Genomic DNA, 15,073 nt, shown 5'->3' with positions numbered 1-15,073 from the left:
AATTTGCCCGTAGCACATTAAACAGGGGGCAAGTGAACATAATGTGCTGGAGCGACTCCGGCGACACCTTATCACATTCGCACACGGCGGGGGCTTGACCCTTTGAGAACCTATGTCTCAGGACATTGGAGGGAAAAACGTTAAACCTCGCTTTGGTGAAGGCCAGTCTATGTGCAACAGTCGAAAGGGAGGAGAGGTATGATGGAACGCAGTAAGTTAAGGTGATACCAATGTTCTGGGGCGAACAAACACCTCCCCCCAGCGTATAATTTCGCTGTAAATCGATGTCATCCAGTCTTTGGCGGATCAGTCTCTGAGCAGTGATTTGGTCTAGTTTTAGGGAATCTGAGGGAGAGATTCCATAACTCAGGAGTTTGGCATGAATTCTGCTAGTCCAAAGGCTGGAGAATTCATCTCGCCATAAGCATTGGGCAAGGTAATGGTTTGGTAATCTATGCCACAATGATAACCAGTAATTGAAGACTTGCTTCCACAGGCAAGTTTCTAGGGATGCGACCTTCAATTCTAGTCGCATGGCTGCGTTGCTTACGCACAGGGGGAGCATTAGGAGCCGACGTAGGAATTGGCTTTGCAGAGTCTCAAGGGGAGCAAGATCTGTCATCACGGCCCAGAGCGGGGCAGCATAAGCAAGCACGGCAACCACTTTTGCCTTGAACACCTTTAGGGCCGAGGGAACATGCAAAGCTCCGTCCGAAAAGAAGAATCGGAGGAGCGCATATGACAAGGTTTTGGCCTTATTAAGTAGGTGTTGAATGTGAGCTTTCCACCCCAAATTGTATTGAAAAATGACTCCTAGGTATTGAAATTTTAGGACTTGCTCTATTTTTGCCCCACCAAGCTTCCATTTGTATAATCTCCGGCTTCTGGAGAAGATCAGGATCTTGGACTTGGCATGGTTGATGGTTAATTGATTGAGTTGACAATACGTGGCAAAGATCTTCAGAGCTCTGGTTAGTCCAACACGTGTATAGGATAGAATTACCGCGTCGTCCGCATATAAAAGGAGTGGGCAGCGGTAATCCGCTAGTCTAGGCGCGTGTGTACTTGGAGATGAGTTGACTAGGGGTGCTCGCATGTCGCTGATGAATAGGTTGAATAGGCAGGGAGCCAATATACAGGGATGCCAGGGGTTGAACCTGGGACCTTCTGCATGCAAAGCAGACACCCTACCACTGAGCTACATCCCTTCCCATGCAAGGGAAACTGAGTCCCATGCTGAATCTTGCGGCTCAAAACCTGAAAGGCACCTGCCAGAGTGACTTGTTCAGAGCAAACAATGGTAGACATCCTAAGGGATGGACAGGGTGACACAAAGGTAAGTTGTTGAGCATCAGAGGACAGGGCAAGTTTTGACTACTCTCCCAAATGCTACTTCAGGCAAGGCAAGACAGGGTTAGGGGAAGGGGGAAGAGAGAAGGCAACAAAGGTATAGCAGAAATGAATGGGAGGGGAGGAAACCTGGCAACTCTCAGGTTGAAAAACAGAGACGCAGAGAAAATGGAGAAAAGATGGAGTGCAGTAAACAAAAAGGGGTGTGCGCTTGAGAGAGACAGAACTCTGTGATGGTGCAACAGTAACAAATCCTCACAGCATGACAGGCGCCTGCTGAAGCATTTCATTTCCCTGCAGCATAATGGTGTGTTATTGCCCATTATCTGTTCTGTCAGTGCTGAAGTCGATATTAAATGAGGGGCAGCTGCATTTAGCTGCCATTCTTCAGCCATCTCCCTGTTGCCATGGAGACCCAGGTGCCCTTTAAACACCCTCCCAGCAGCCTGAGAGCCACTTATCCAGAAATGGATGCCATGTGGCTGGGAGATCACCGATGTTATCCAACTGCATAGGCGGGACCACTCAGTGGGTCTTTCCCATGCTATTTGCAAGACCCCCTTCCCAGAGGGTGGCCAGCTCTGTAGGATAGACTCATGTTGTCCCCTCCATGCCCCACGCCCCCCTTGGTTAGACCATTTGATTAGAAATGGCTAACTCATTTATGCACGGCCCCCAGCTCATGGGATCTGCAGGTATTGTTTGGCTGGAGGAATCTTTAAAGGACTTCAACAAACCAGTTAATCAAATAAAAGATGGCGGTATTTGCTGTTGCAGGGCAACTGCTATCAGCAAGATGTAAGTAAGTACTGTGGGACTCAGATCAAGTCTACCATCTACACTAGGCTTTTACAGCCTACTGTACTACAGATGTTTTTTACTACAACTCCCATCAGCCGCTGTCAGCCTGGTCAGTGGTTAGGAAGATGGCAGTTGGACTGCACAACATAATTATTTTTTAAAAAAATCTGTCTTTTGTAAATGACCAGTGTCTGACTCTGGGGGCACAGACAGAAGTCCATGAGACCAGGAATCAGTTCTGTGATGGCCAGTATAGCTTGGAGCATTATTTTTGCAAAGTATCCAGATGTCCTCGCCCCCCCCCCTCCCCCCACAGTCAATTTAACTCTTTCCCCTTCCTCTGGGACATTTAGATTTCACCAGGATTTTTAACTACTCCTTGCCAAACTAATTCTTCTGAAACTGCTTAAATGCTAATCCTTAAAAAAAAAACCATATGATTTATTTATTCAGATAATATAATTTACAGAAACAACTTCCTATCAATAATTGCAACCTCTTGCATTCAAATAACCATTTCAAATTGAATATCGGCACCAAACCGCTGCCTTTTGCTTTTCTCAGGCAGCTTCTAAAGTCAGCATATCCAGTCACAATAGGATTTCAGAAATGACAGAAGAAATAAAGGAGAATGACAGACTGATAGCTCAATCTGATATGTATGTGGAAGCAAATCCTATCTATTTACATGCAGGCAAGTCTCTTTGGGATTTCTTCTATGGAATAATGTCATGGTATGCTTCTTGCAGATAAGTTCTCACACCCTAGTAACGAAGCAAACACAGGACTGCTTCTGTTAAAAAGAATGTAAGAAGTAACCATACAGAATGTACAGCTGTATTTCCTGTGTGTCCTGACAGGTATTGTATGCACATATGAATCAAGTTACTTGAAAGAGCATTATTATTATTATTATTTTAAAAAAACGTTACTTTCAAAGATCTAACAATACAGTATTTCCAGAATAATGAGATCTTGTGTGATCTCAACAAACATACACAAAACACAATAGTGGTAATTGTAATGAGCCCAAACATATTTCCAGAGTTTTCTGAGAATTCCAAAGAAATGAAGCTAAGCTTCCATTGAAGAGCCTTCTCCCCAAAATATGTATCTAAGCTGTCCCAATGGAAAGAGAAGCCAGGAAGGAACTTAGCTCTGTACAATTACTGTCTAATATTTATGCCCTCAAATTCATATAAATCAGCAACAACCTCTCATTTAAGAAATGTCTCAACTCATCACTCTTGAGTAACGGAAGTCCTGTGTGTGCCATCTACATGAGAGTGCTCCCTAGCTGTGAACCCTCAATATCACTGCTCTGCAGCTTCAAATATATTTCCATTGCATGTTCATCTTGTCAACAGGCAATATTAGCCATACCAGCTTAACCAAGATTCCTTCCTGTTGAGCCCCTTCTTTACTCTTTTAGAAACAGCAATAAAGCAGATGAACTGCAGGTGAACAAATATCTTACCATGTTGACCAGTACTGATTGGAAGACATTGCAGCAATAGGAAGCGGGTAGCCGAATAGGACTGAGTAACAATGGTTCAGCCTATATCCTACCAATCATATTTGTCAGCAATAGAAAATGTAACTCATATTTCCATCCTTTTTCAATATTTCTGTTATGTACTGAGTTGAATAGGATCCAAACTGCAGCAGTCTGATTGGTCCTAGAACAATAGGATTCAAAAGGCAGCAGTCTGATTGGTCCTAGAACAATAGGATTCAGAATGCAGCAGTCTGATTGGTCCTAGAACAATGCAGCAGTATGATTGGTTGGCAGGAACCACCCAATCATGCTCCAGATAGAAGTGAATCCACAACCTGATTGGCTTACAGTAGAATTCTGGAATTAGCCAATCATGTGCAGCCCATTGTGTAAATAATGTATATAAAGCAGATACTTTGAGGGGACTTTCATTTCATTCCTCCTCACCACTATGAGCTGAATAAAGAGCATGAAATCACTTTGCAACTCTGAGTATATTTCAATTTCCATGAGATCATAAATGACAAAGCAAAGACTGAAAAGCAAGATATTTTGGCAACAAAGCTCATTTTAAACTTAATTAACTGATGCATTAAGTGCTAGAGCAGAGGCTTATGGGATCATAACATCAATCTATTTTCCTGTAATATCCACAACATGGGTACAGAGGACTGCTACCTCAGGCATCTTAAAATCTCCAAATTGTTTTGTTGCCTGATGATGGCAGATCCATGTCCATTGCAATGCCTTTGTCCAGAAAGCCAACTGAAGCAGAGAAATTGGAAAGTAATTTTTAAAATCTGCAGATAGCTGAGCAAAACAGCACTAAAGAGAATGTCACAAAAACAGGACAGAACAGGGACAGGGATTTTTTTTGGCGGGGGAGGGTAGGAGAGGGAGTAGTTAAGACCAGGAAAGTAGAGGACACATTTGTCACAAAGCAATTAGCCCAGCAGACACTCCAGGGAGTTTTTGTGGCTGCATCATTTGTGGGCAGATCTGGGTTGACATGTGCTAGAATGATATGGTTGCCCTTGGACCTGCTGAGCTGTCCCCCAAAACATTCTTAGCAGGAAACCCAAAATCTCTACTGAGGGAGAAAGAAAACAAGTCAGCCAGCCTGCAAAGTGAAATCTAATAGATGGATGGCATCATCAGCTGGCATTTATTCTGAAACAGTTTATAAACAAAGTGTTAATTTGTAACGCTCCAGGAAAACTCAGAGGTGAGCACTCCAGCAGATAAAACTATTACTTTGACTTCTTTTGTGTGAAAAGGAAACAAATGATCCACCTTTTGTCTTCTCCTCAGCTATTCCCCTCTCTTTCCATGCTCTACACAGTCTTTTCTTGGAAACAAAATAGCTATCAATTCCTGTCATAACTTCCTGTATCCGTGCAAAAACCTATCTAGAATATGGATGCTCTTAGAGAAAATAGATTAATGGTTTTGACCTTCCCCTCCCCACAACAAACTTTCCAGAATAAGAAGGGACACCAGCTCATCAGCAGAGATGTCACTTCCCCAGTTTGACAATGCTGCCATCACTCGACCACCTTGGATCCTCTTAAAATGGCAGTGGCCTTGCTATTTTTTCAGCAACAGGAGCTCTGATAGGCCACTGAGCTTTTTTTTTTTTTTTTTTGCAACATGGAGTTGCTCCTTGGCCATGCTTTATTTTGAGGACATTTTTTAATCTGTTTGTGATGGGGTAATGGAATTGTATGTGGTTCCACAGATGCTCCAAAAGCAACTAATGGGCCATCAAGCTTTTATATGCACTTTAAAAAAAATCACAAACTCACAGGGAAATGTGGAGAACTGGATTTAAGATTGGAAAAATGAGAAACAGAGTAAAATCAAAATTCCCAGACCTATCCCTAAATGCAAGGGAAACATATCGATCAGGTGTACAATGCAGCTCCTATGTGGATGCCATCTGGCCCCCAGAGATGGGCAAACCTAGCAAGGGATGCTGCCACCTCATTTGCCACACCTGCACATTTTTTAATCTTTCAAGAGTGGTGTGAACTAGACAACAAAGAAGCAGTTCCCACTTGGGTTGTGTGTGTGTGTGTGTGTGTGTGTGTATGTTTGCTTGCTTGCTTGCTTGTTTCTGGCAACCAAATCTCATCTTTCTATGAAATAGTCATGGTCACTGCAGCCACATGTAAGTTGGCCCTTAGTGTTAAGAAAATAGCTTTCTGAAAGCAATGAAGCCCTGTGTAGCTTTCAGGGGCCAGCTATCCAACCCCTGAAAAAGAATGCTTTGTCCAAGTATGCTTCAGCACTTTGGATGCCCTCAGGTAAGGCACCTCCAGGGAAATGTCTGATGCCCAGTGCTCTCTGGAGCTGCTCCTGCTTTTAGTGAACCTCGAAGTGCTCAGCTGGCCTAGCTCAAGAATCAGAGGAACAAAGGGAGGTTGCACCCAGTGAAGATCAGATGCCATTGCCAATGTTGATTACCTAAGCTTGTGAGCCATATTGCTGTTTGCCGACTTCAGTAGCCAGCAGCTTGCATGCTTCACTTTCCCCGTTTTACCAATATTGTTGATCAAAGCTTTGAGTAAAATCCCATTTCCCCTGCACACTTTAAAGGACTGGAAAGTATCCAGATGCTGCTGAGGTTTCCCTTGTCCCTTGGCACTTGCTGCCTCAGCCCTTTTTCTTCCTTAGATTAAAGAGACCAAATGGTTCATTTCAGAGAGAGAGAGATGCAAATTTCATGGCAGAAGAGAAAATGATCCCCTCCCCTGCATCATTTTATCCTCTGCTGTGAAGTTTGCATTCAAGAGTCCTTTCAAGAGGAGTTTGGGAAACCTGCCTAGCACAGCTGTGGGGGTTCCTGTTACTGCTGGAACCAAGCCCTCTCCTCTGGGGTATAAATTTTCTCCAACAGCCACAGGCTTGTGAGCAGCAGAAGAAACGTGAAAGATCTTGCTGTGATCTGAAAGGGAAGGTGGGGAATTTTATTAATCTTTTCTCTTTATCACTCTGCCTGTTAAACATAATTATTCTTCCTCTTGCTGGGCTCCTAGACAGCCATAATTAGGAATTATGGTAATGAGCGCTCACATAGCTGCCTGCACTTGCGTTCAAGTGTGTAACCCACAGAAATAGAAAGGGATACCAGCCAGAACACCCATCCACAACACAAATGTCAAACACTAGTTCCCTAGATGAGATTTAAAGGTAGTTTTCTCTCTGGACAATCAGATGGCAGAAAATGACATTATCACTCAGCGTTCCCCTTATGTGGGAAACCCCAAATGGCTTATTTGTATCTGAATTGACCCTTTTGATTCTGGAGGAAAGAAATATCAGAATATTAAAATTCCGAGCAGTCCTCGTGTATTTCAGCGACCCCCAATGATGTATAAGGGTGAAGTTTAATTTTGCTTGCATTTTAATTTGAACTTCTTGAACCAATATGCAAACCGAAACACAACTACCATTCAAACTTCACACTTCTCCAAATTTCGTGATGCAGTTCTCCAACCAATCAATGTGCACAGACAGTGGCGTAGCGTGGGGGGTGCAGGGGGGGCCGGCCGCACCGGGCGCAACATCTGGGGGCTAGGGTTAGGGGGCGCAAATCCACGGGTTAGGGGGTGCAAATTACTTGCCTTGCCCCGGGTGCTGACAACCCACGCTACGCCACTGTGCACAGAAACTGATAATCTTTACTGAAGAAGGCAACTTGTAGCCTACCAATCCTACCACAGCCCACCATGTATGCATGACAAACCATAAATCTCTTATTTCTGCCACTTGCCTGATATGGCAAAAATGGGAAATGCTAAGCAGCTGGCAAGCTTCTTTCAGTCTGACCAGTCTCAAGTAATGTAGCCCTCACATAAAGTGGCCTGTGGGGTGGGGTGTTGGACTCTTCTATAACATAATTCAGGAAAATGCTTTACGATATCAAGAATTGGTAACATACTCCAATCTGCCAGCTGCTTAGAAGCAGCTCAATTCAACAAAGCAAGCAGGAACTAATTTGTCAGAGGCCCCCAAAAGCATCTGGTACCATAAAGCAAGTAGATGTAATATCCCTGAAAAGTTTATTTGAGGTTCATTAGCCCTAGGCAAGCCCTTATGTATCTCTCATATTTGACACCTTTCCACTCTTTTACTGACCTGTACTCTTGAACCTTCTCTTAAACTTTCTAGATGATATGATTTTTCAAGTGGGCAATATACTGTGGTTACTAATTTGCTCAGTAAGATCTAAATGATGCTCTCCAAGGAAGTGGTTTTATTTTTTTGTGGGCTATGATATGAAGTCTCCTCATATTCTTCCCCAACAAGGACCACTGTGGGTGTGGTGAGAAGCATGACTGTGCAGGTAAATTTGGTTTTGAATGAATGAACCACAATGAACAAAATGGATGAACCACCATTCATTCATTTTTTTACAAGACAAACAAATGGGATGTATAATTCCAACCAGTAAAAAACAGTTAACGCAATAATTTATCCAGAAGCAATTTAAAAATATTCATATGTTATTACTGCAGCAAATATGTAGCTATATCAAAAATAGGAAAAGGGGATACATATATGCTAAGAGCATAAAAGGGCCAGTTACAAGCAGGGAGACTGTCCCCAATGGAAGTAATAGGAAATTGCCTACAAAATAGGAATACTTTTTCCTATATATCTGAACCTTGACAGGTCTGATATACCGCAAAATTCCATGCCATTTGGATAGCAAATAGCAGCATTACAGACAGGAGAAGCTTGGCTGAGTCTTCCATTGAAATCAGTGGGAGAATTACTGAATTAATGCAATTCTATGCATCCAACTAATGCAATTAAAACAAAGGGGAAACAAAAGAAATGCAATTTAAAAACTGAATGGGGAAATTGTTTTCCCTCTCACACACATGAAAAGCAATGCTATATTATTTATTACTTGTTTTTGATTTCAAGGGAGTGATATTGTAGTAGTGCAAAATTTAGGCAACCCTTTAAAATGGCAAACAAAGGAGAAGGAGCAGTCACCATCAGCAAAGCTACCACCTCAAATCCTTTACCTGCCACATGTTTGGTTTTTTACTTTGTTGTGTATGGAGATGGAGAGTCTGGAATGCTTTCTAATGACAATGTGTCAGCCTGGTGTTGCTCCAGCTCTCCCATTATTTCCCAACTTTTCCCCTCACCTGCCTCTGAGCTGTGACCTCCCTCAAACCCCTGTTGTAAATCTATACTGTCTTCCTCTTCCTCCTCCCTGGAAGGGTCAGGATGGAGAGGCGGTCTCCACCATTCCTCCTCTGCCCAGTCCCTGGCATCTTTAAAGTTGTCTATCAGTGGGGTCCTTCATGTCTAAGCCACATTTCTATTTATGTTCATCCATGCTATGTATAAACATTCATGGGCACAAAGGCATGACTGTGTATTGCTAGATGTGGATGAGAGTGTTCCACTGCAGACCACTGCCCGTGTTGACTTTAAATTAAATGGTGTATAATTTATCTGCTGCAAAGCTCCCACATATAGAAGACAAATGTATAGATGTAAAATCACAGTGGAGTCTGATAACGCACTGCTTTGCTTTGGCATATTTTGTATGATTCCTAATATTCTGGTCCAGCAGGGCAACACATACTGGCCAATGTATTGACTGCCGATGTGCCTGCTTAATTTCCCTCTTTTCTTTTGTGGTATGACAGATGACATGTACTTATCTGTACATTTCAAGAGATCCTACTGCAATTCTACAGCTATTAGGGAAAAGCCAGCATTTCTTCACCCAGAGCTGACCCTAACAGGCAAGCCCCTGTTCTGCAGTTTCCAAGGAAATGTAACTTAGAGCTATGGTGCTAATTCTTTCCTTTGCCCCATGGAAAGCTTGAAGACTTCTCCCCCTGTAAGTAGCGATCATGTGGCTCTTCATGATAGCATTGCACGACTTGACGGTTTTACCTGCTGGTGCTATTTACATCCACGCTAAGCCTGATCCTTCCTGTTAGAAGTAGGTTTGCTTGCTTTTAAGTTTCACCCACAGCTCTGTCTAATGCTACAGAAATATTCCTTTTGCATCCATATCCTTTTACGGCTGCACCCTACCTTAGTCTGCAGATATTTTGGCTCCTCAAAGTAAGAACAAAGACTGAAAAAATGGGCACCTCTGATATGAGAAAGCCTCACAAGAGGCTCTGCATTAATTCCTAGCCACGCTGATGGGTGGAATCTTTGCTCGGGATTTTTCTCTGCCTGTATCTAATTTGTCTCAGAAGCCTCGCAGATACTTTTCATAGGCCAATGCTTCCCTTTAAACATGGGGAAAGGACTCAGGCATGCTGACAAGCTGCATCCTCGACACTGCATCTCTATTTATACTGCATAACATTACCTCATCTCCAGCCAATCGGGGCTTGCCATGCCTCAACACTCTCTCCCTTCGCCTTGTGCTACACCTGCCACTGCCACCGGAGCAGCCCACTGTCAGATCAAGCATGGGGGAGTACAGAAAACCTGCAGCTCAACAGTTAGTAGTCGTGGGGGGCAACGCATGAGGCCATGCAGTTAAAACAAAATATAAACAGGTGGGCTCTCGGCACACATTTCTTCTGCCAGCTGAACTGAAAGGAAAGCGAACACAAAATTTCAAGCTCAGTAACAAAAGGCAGCGTTCCCTTCTGCTAGCTGGGCCATTCCAGCTTCACTGCTTCATCAAAGTGTCTGGGAACAAGGTGACCCTCCTGTCTCGTGAGAGGCGTCTTGGAGAGGCGTCTGCAAGCTGCAGCACAAGTGAAAAAAGTTCCTGACAGGTTTGAAAGCTCCCGTAGGGAGGAAAGTCAGTGCCTCTTAAGCAGAGGTGAAACTAAATGGGCTTTATTACTACTGCTATTCTTGCAACGTGAAAATCAGTGTCAAAAATCCAAATGTCCTTTCATATATTCTGGCTTTGACAACACTGGAAACAACCTAAAGCAATTGTGCACATTTAGGTCTTAATTGCTAGACACAGCTCTGTTCATTGAGCACATGATGTAGGGTTGGGTTATTGCTGGGAGAGGGGAGAAATTTGATTTGGTTCATGTTTAAAGGTGAGCCTACCTAATTTGCCCATTCCATAACAATATATGAGCCAAAACACACTCGCCCATCAAAATTCATGTTCTGAATCTTGCAGTGCAATTTTCCAGCCAACGAATATGTACAAAAATGCATATATTCAGGTAAAGTGTCCAGAAAAATGCATATACTAGTGAAAAGAGCATACAAGATGCATCATTTATGGGGAAATTGCTTTCCCAAAATTGGCATCGCAGGCAAAATTGCATACAAACGTGTATATTAAGATAAATTTGCACTAAAATGCTGATGAATTGTCATAAGGTCTACTTATTTTTTAAAAAATCACAAACTGATCTGGTTGGCCACTGTGAGAGAAGAAAGCTGGACTAGATGGGCCATTGGCCTGATCCAGCAACCTCATCTTACTGTTCTTTTATGGAGAACTGATCTTTAGACTGGAAAAAAATTGGGAAAGTGGGAGAAATCTAAACTGACATTCACCCACCCCTCATTATTGCTGTACTTCAACTGGTACTTGTACTCTCAGTGGCAGAAGTAATCCAAAAGCAATTCTCTCATGTTCTCCCTGTGTGTTTGCATGTGTGTGTGTGTGTTTATAGATATAGATATGAAATCATACATTGCATTAGGTCAAGTGCCCTGCATAAAAAATTTTCAGTGAATAGACCTACATTATTTACTCAGAAAAAGGAAAGCTTTCATTGTGATGCATCATTTCATGAGTATCATTCTGAAACATTCCAATTCATGACATCAACATTTACAGTGTTTCAGTTTGGGACATATCCATTCATAAGGATGCAAAAGGACATTTAGTTTCCTAGCATTGTGCTGCTCTCATTATTAATACTTGATACATGATGTTCTGAACCAACTGGGAGTACAAACAACACACACACATGGACCTTTGCCCAAGTTCCAACCTCTTAGGACAACAGAAGAATGGGAGATCAGAAGCCTTTAGTCCTGTCAGGAAAAAGGTGGTGTATAAATTATTAATTAATGATAATTCTCATGAAGAAATAGAGTAAAAGAGTAATGGAATTGTAAAGTTGGAAGGGACCCTGCAGATCATCTAGTCCAACCCTCTGCAATGCAGGTAATGCAGCTGTCCCATACGGGGATTGAACCTGCAACCTTGACATTATCAGCACCATGCTCTAACCAGTCAAGCTATCCAGGCTGTTCTAAATGTGAGGCAGGCAGGTGGGATGTTGCCAAAGATGACTGTGCTTTTTGTTTTGGCTTTCAGGTGAATCAGTCCAAGTCCCAATCGTGCACATATGTACAGTGGCACCTCGGTTACATAAGCTTCAGGTTACATACGCTTCAGGTTACAGACTCCGCTAACCCAGAAATAGTGCTTCAGGTTAAGAACTTTGCTTCAGGATGAGAACGGAAATTGTGCTCCAGTAGCACGGCGACAGCGGGAGGCCCCATTAGCTAAAGTGGTACTTCAGGTTAAGAACAGTTTCAAGTTAAGTATCGACCTCCGGAACGAATTAAGTACTTAACCCGAGGTACCACTGTAAATTGAAGCACATCAACCACAGCTGAAAATTGTACATGTAGTAAAAAAAATTATACATACCACAAAACTCGCGCAGCAAACCTGTTTGATTAAGGTAACCATACATATCCCATTGGTTACATTTATACAGTATAATTAAAAAGTGCTATATTTATATTTACACAATGAAAACATGCAGACTGCTGAATGAAAGTTTAATCATTGACTTTCAAGGGATATACCTCATTCTACAAACCATTCAGGACAGCATATCACAACAGCCCTTTGAGGTGGCTTAAGCTTAAGGTGGCAATAACTTGTCAAAGACCTCCCAGTGAGTCTCATGACTGAGAAAAGATTCAAACCCAAATCTCCCCAATCTAACACAGGTTCTCTGTGATAACAGTGAATGAAGAACTTGTATAATCATAATGCTTTGCATTTATTTAGCATTTTAGAGCATTCTCAGCACTTCACATACATCAACATGTTGTAATGCGTACAATGATTTCCAGGTCTGTGTCTGAGCAGTTTTTATTTTGTCCTGGCGCACTTCCCATGTTTAACCACTGAATAAGAGCAAATGACAATCCACAGAAAACCCAATTTCCATTGGTTCTTACTCAATGGTAGAACATGGGTTTTCCTGGGGATGTGCCAGGAAAAACAAAAACACTCGACACAGGTCAAGACCTGGAAATCTTTGGCTTGTGTGTCTAGAAATGTCATGCAGAAGAAAGTGTGGATGAGCCCTAAGTCACATTCCAATGTGCCCTTAAATAAAGGACAGAGGACCTGTTCCTTCCAGCACTATAGTTCCAATCTTAAAGACTTTCCTTGCATGTGAAGACAGGCTCCCGCAGACTGAGTAGAGAAGACCAATTGTGGGTTCCAATGGTCAAGAACAGGCTTCCTCAACCTCGGCCCTCCAGATGTTTTGAGACTACAATTCCCATCATCTCTGACCACTGGTCCTGCTAGCTGGGGATCATGGGAGTTGTAGGCCAAAAACATCTGGAGGGCTGAGGTTGAGGAAGCCTGGTCAAGAAGGTGGTTTCTGCATGTGTTGCAGAGGGAAGTGAGGGGCAGGTGGAGCTTGTCCCTTCTCCTCGCCCATCTAGGAGAAAGAACACTGACCCTAAACCTCAACTGCCTTGCGCCTCTACTCATCCATGAGAAAAGCTTTGGGAGTAAACCCTGAGGAAAAATCCATACTCGCTGCCTCGTGGGATATCTTTGGAAGAAGAAAAGGCTAACGAATAAACTGTACACAAATCCAGAGCAGAGTTCCTAAGATGGTTGGATGGTGCCTTGTACACCTCCGTCCGGCTACTCCTGCAGCCCAGCTGGTGCCAAACATACTGCTCTGCTTTCCTTTGGACCACAGTGAGGCTGAGAAAGGAGCTTGTCACCTGGGTGACAAAGAAAGTGATATGTCTGAATACCCATTGCTGGAAACTGCAGTTGGGGGGTGTTTTGTGGCCAGGTCCTGCTGGAGGGCTTCCCATGGGCATCTGACTGGCCACTGTGCAAACTGCATGCTGGACTAGATGGGCCATTGGCCTGATCCAGCAGGCTCTTCTTACGTTCTTACCTAAAAACAATTTCTGTTCATGGCAAGACTGGGGATGCTTCTATATTATCTTAAGGAGGAAGAAGAAAAGGAAAGGCACTGCGCCACCACAAAGTATTTAATATTATATGCACACAGTGGCAAGGTGGGGAGAATGACTACACAGATGCTGCATGCATACAATGTTAATATCTTCCCATATATCTAGAAAAGGGGAGGGTTGGCTTCGATTTCTGTGGCTCCCCCCCCCCCCCCATTTTAAATGTGGCTAGACCAAATGCAAGGAAAATACTAATGAAGCAAGTAGGGAGAAAATCAGGGGACTGCCGAATCTGTCTCTTAAAAGATTTGGCTTGCCTTTATCTACTTGGGGATAAATTCAGCAACACACAGCAACCTTTTAAGAACTAGCAAGCCCAAATCAAAAGAGTCTACTAGTCCTGCCTGTCTAGTCCTGCATCCTGTTCTCACAGTGGCCAACCATACGCCTCTGGGAAACCTGCAAGCAGGACCTGAGTGTAACAGCCCTCCCCCGACTTGTGATCTCCGGTAAATGGCATGCAGAGGCATACCACCTCCAACAAGGGAAGTCAAACATAGCCATCATGGCTACTAATATGTAAATTGCACATGCTAAGGCAGCAGGAAGCTCTTCGATTTTAAATGATAATAAAAGCTGGCCAGTGCTGGAAGACTGAATTCAAGGTTTGAACCAGAACATATTTTTGCAAGTCATCCTGCCTGGGCACATTTCCGCCATAAGGCTATTTTCTGCTCACCCTGTAGAAAGCCAGGTCACAACAGCCACAACAAAAGGACCCTACATAGCATCTCAGACCAACGCGTATTTATTATGCCATAAGCTTTTGTAGATTACAGCCCTCCACTTCATCAGCTGAATGTTGCAGGGACACTTTGGGCTACAAGAAGCCAGGCTAGTTATAAAACACAATCACGAAGCACAAAGGTAATAAAAACAACCATTTGTCAGACCCCCGTTGCAAACAGACACAGGCGGCTGCATTCCAGATAGAGAGCTGGAGAGGAATTCAACGTAGCGCTATGGCGATCGTTCTGTCAGCGCAGCTATTCAGCTTGCCAGATGGAACAATCCTCCTCTCCTCCCCACCTACTCCTGTACTGTATTGCCGGGGGGGGGGGGACATTCTCCGAACCCCTCCCCAGAACCAATTTCAGGTGGATGAGGGTAGTGGTGGGGGGAGAAGCTCTGTTGCACTAGAATAAATTCTTGCATGGTCTTCTGCCAGAGTGATCCTCCTGTACAGAATTTCCT

General features: G+C 43.4%; 1 protein-coding gene across 26 annotated transcripts in view; it reads right to left on the bottom strand.

Annotated features, from left to right (window-relative positions):
- Positions 1 to 15,073, bottom strand: part of NRXN3 (neurexin 3) — a 1,197,396-nt gene that overhangs the window by 881,446 nt on the left and 300,877 nt on the right. The window lies entirely within an intron of this gene.

Source organism: Podarcis filfolensis (assembly GCF_964270895.1).
Source record: "Podarcis filfolensis genome assembly, chromosome: 1".
Taxonomy (NCBI): domain Eukaryota; kingdom Metazoa; phylum Chordata; class Lepidosauria; order Squamata; family Lacertidae; genus Podarcis; species Podarcis filfolensis.
Note: the sequence above shows the minus strand (reverse complement) of the source record. Positions and strands in the feature narration are given on the sequence as shown.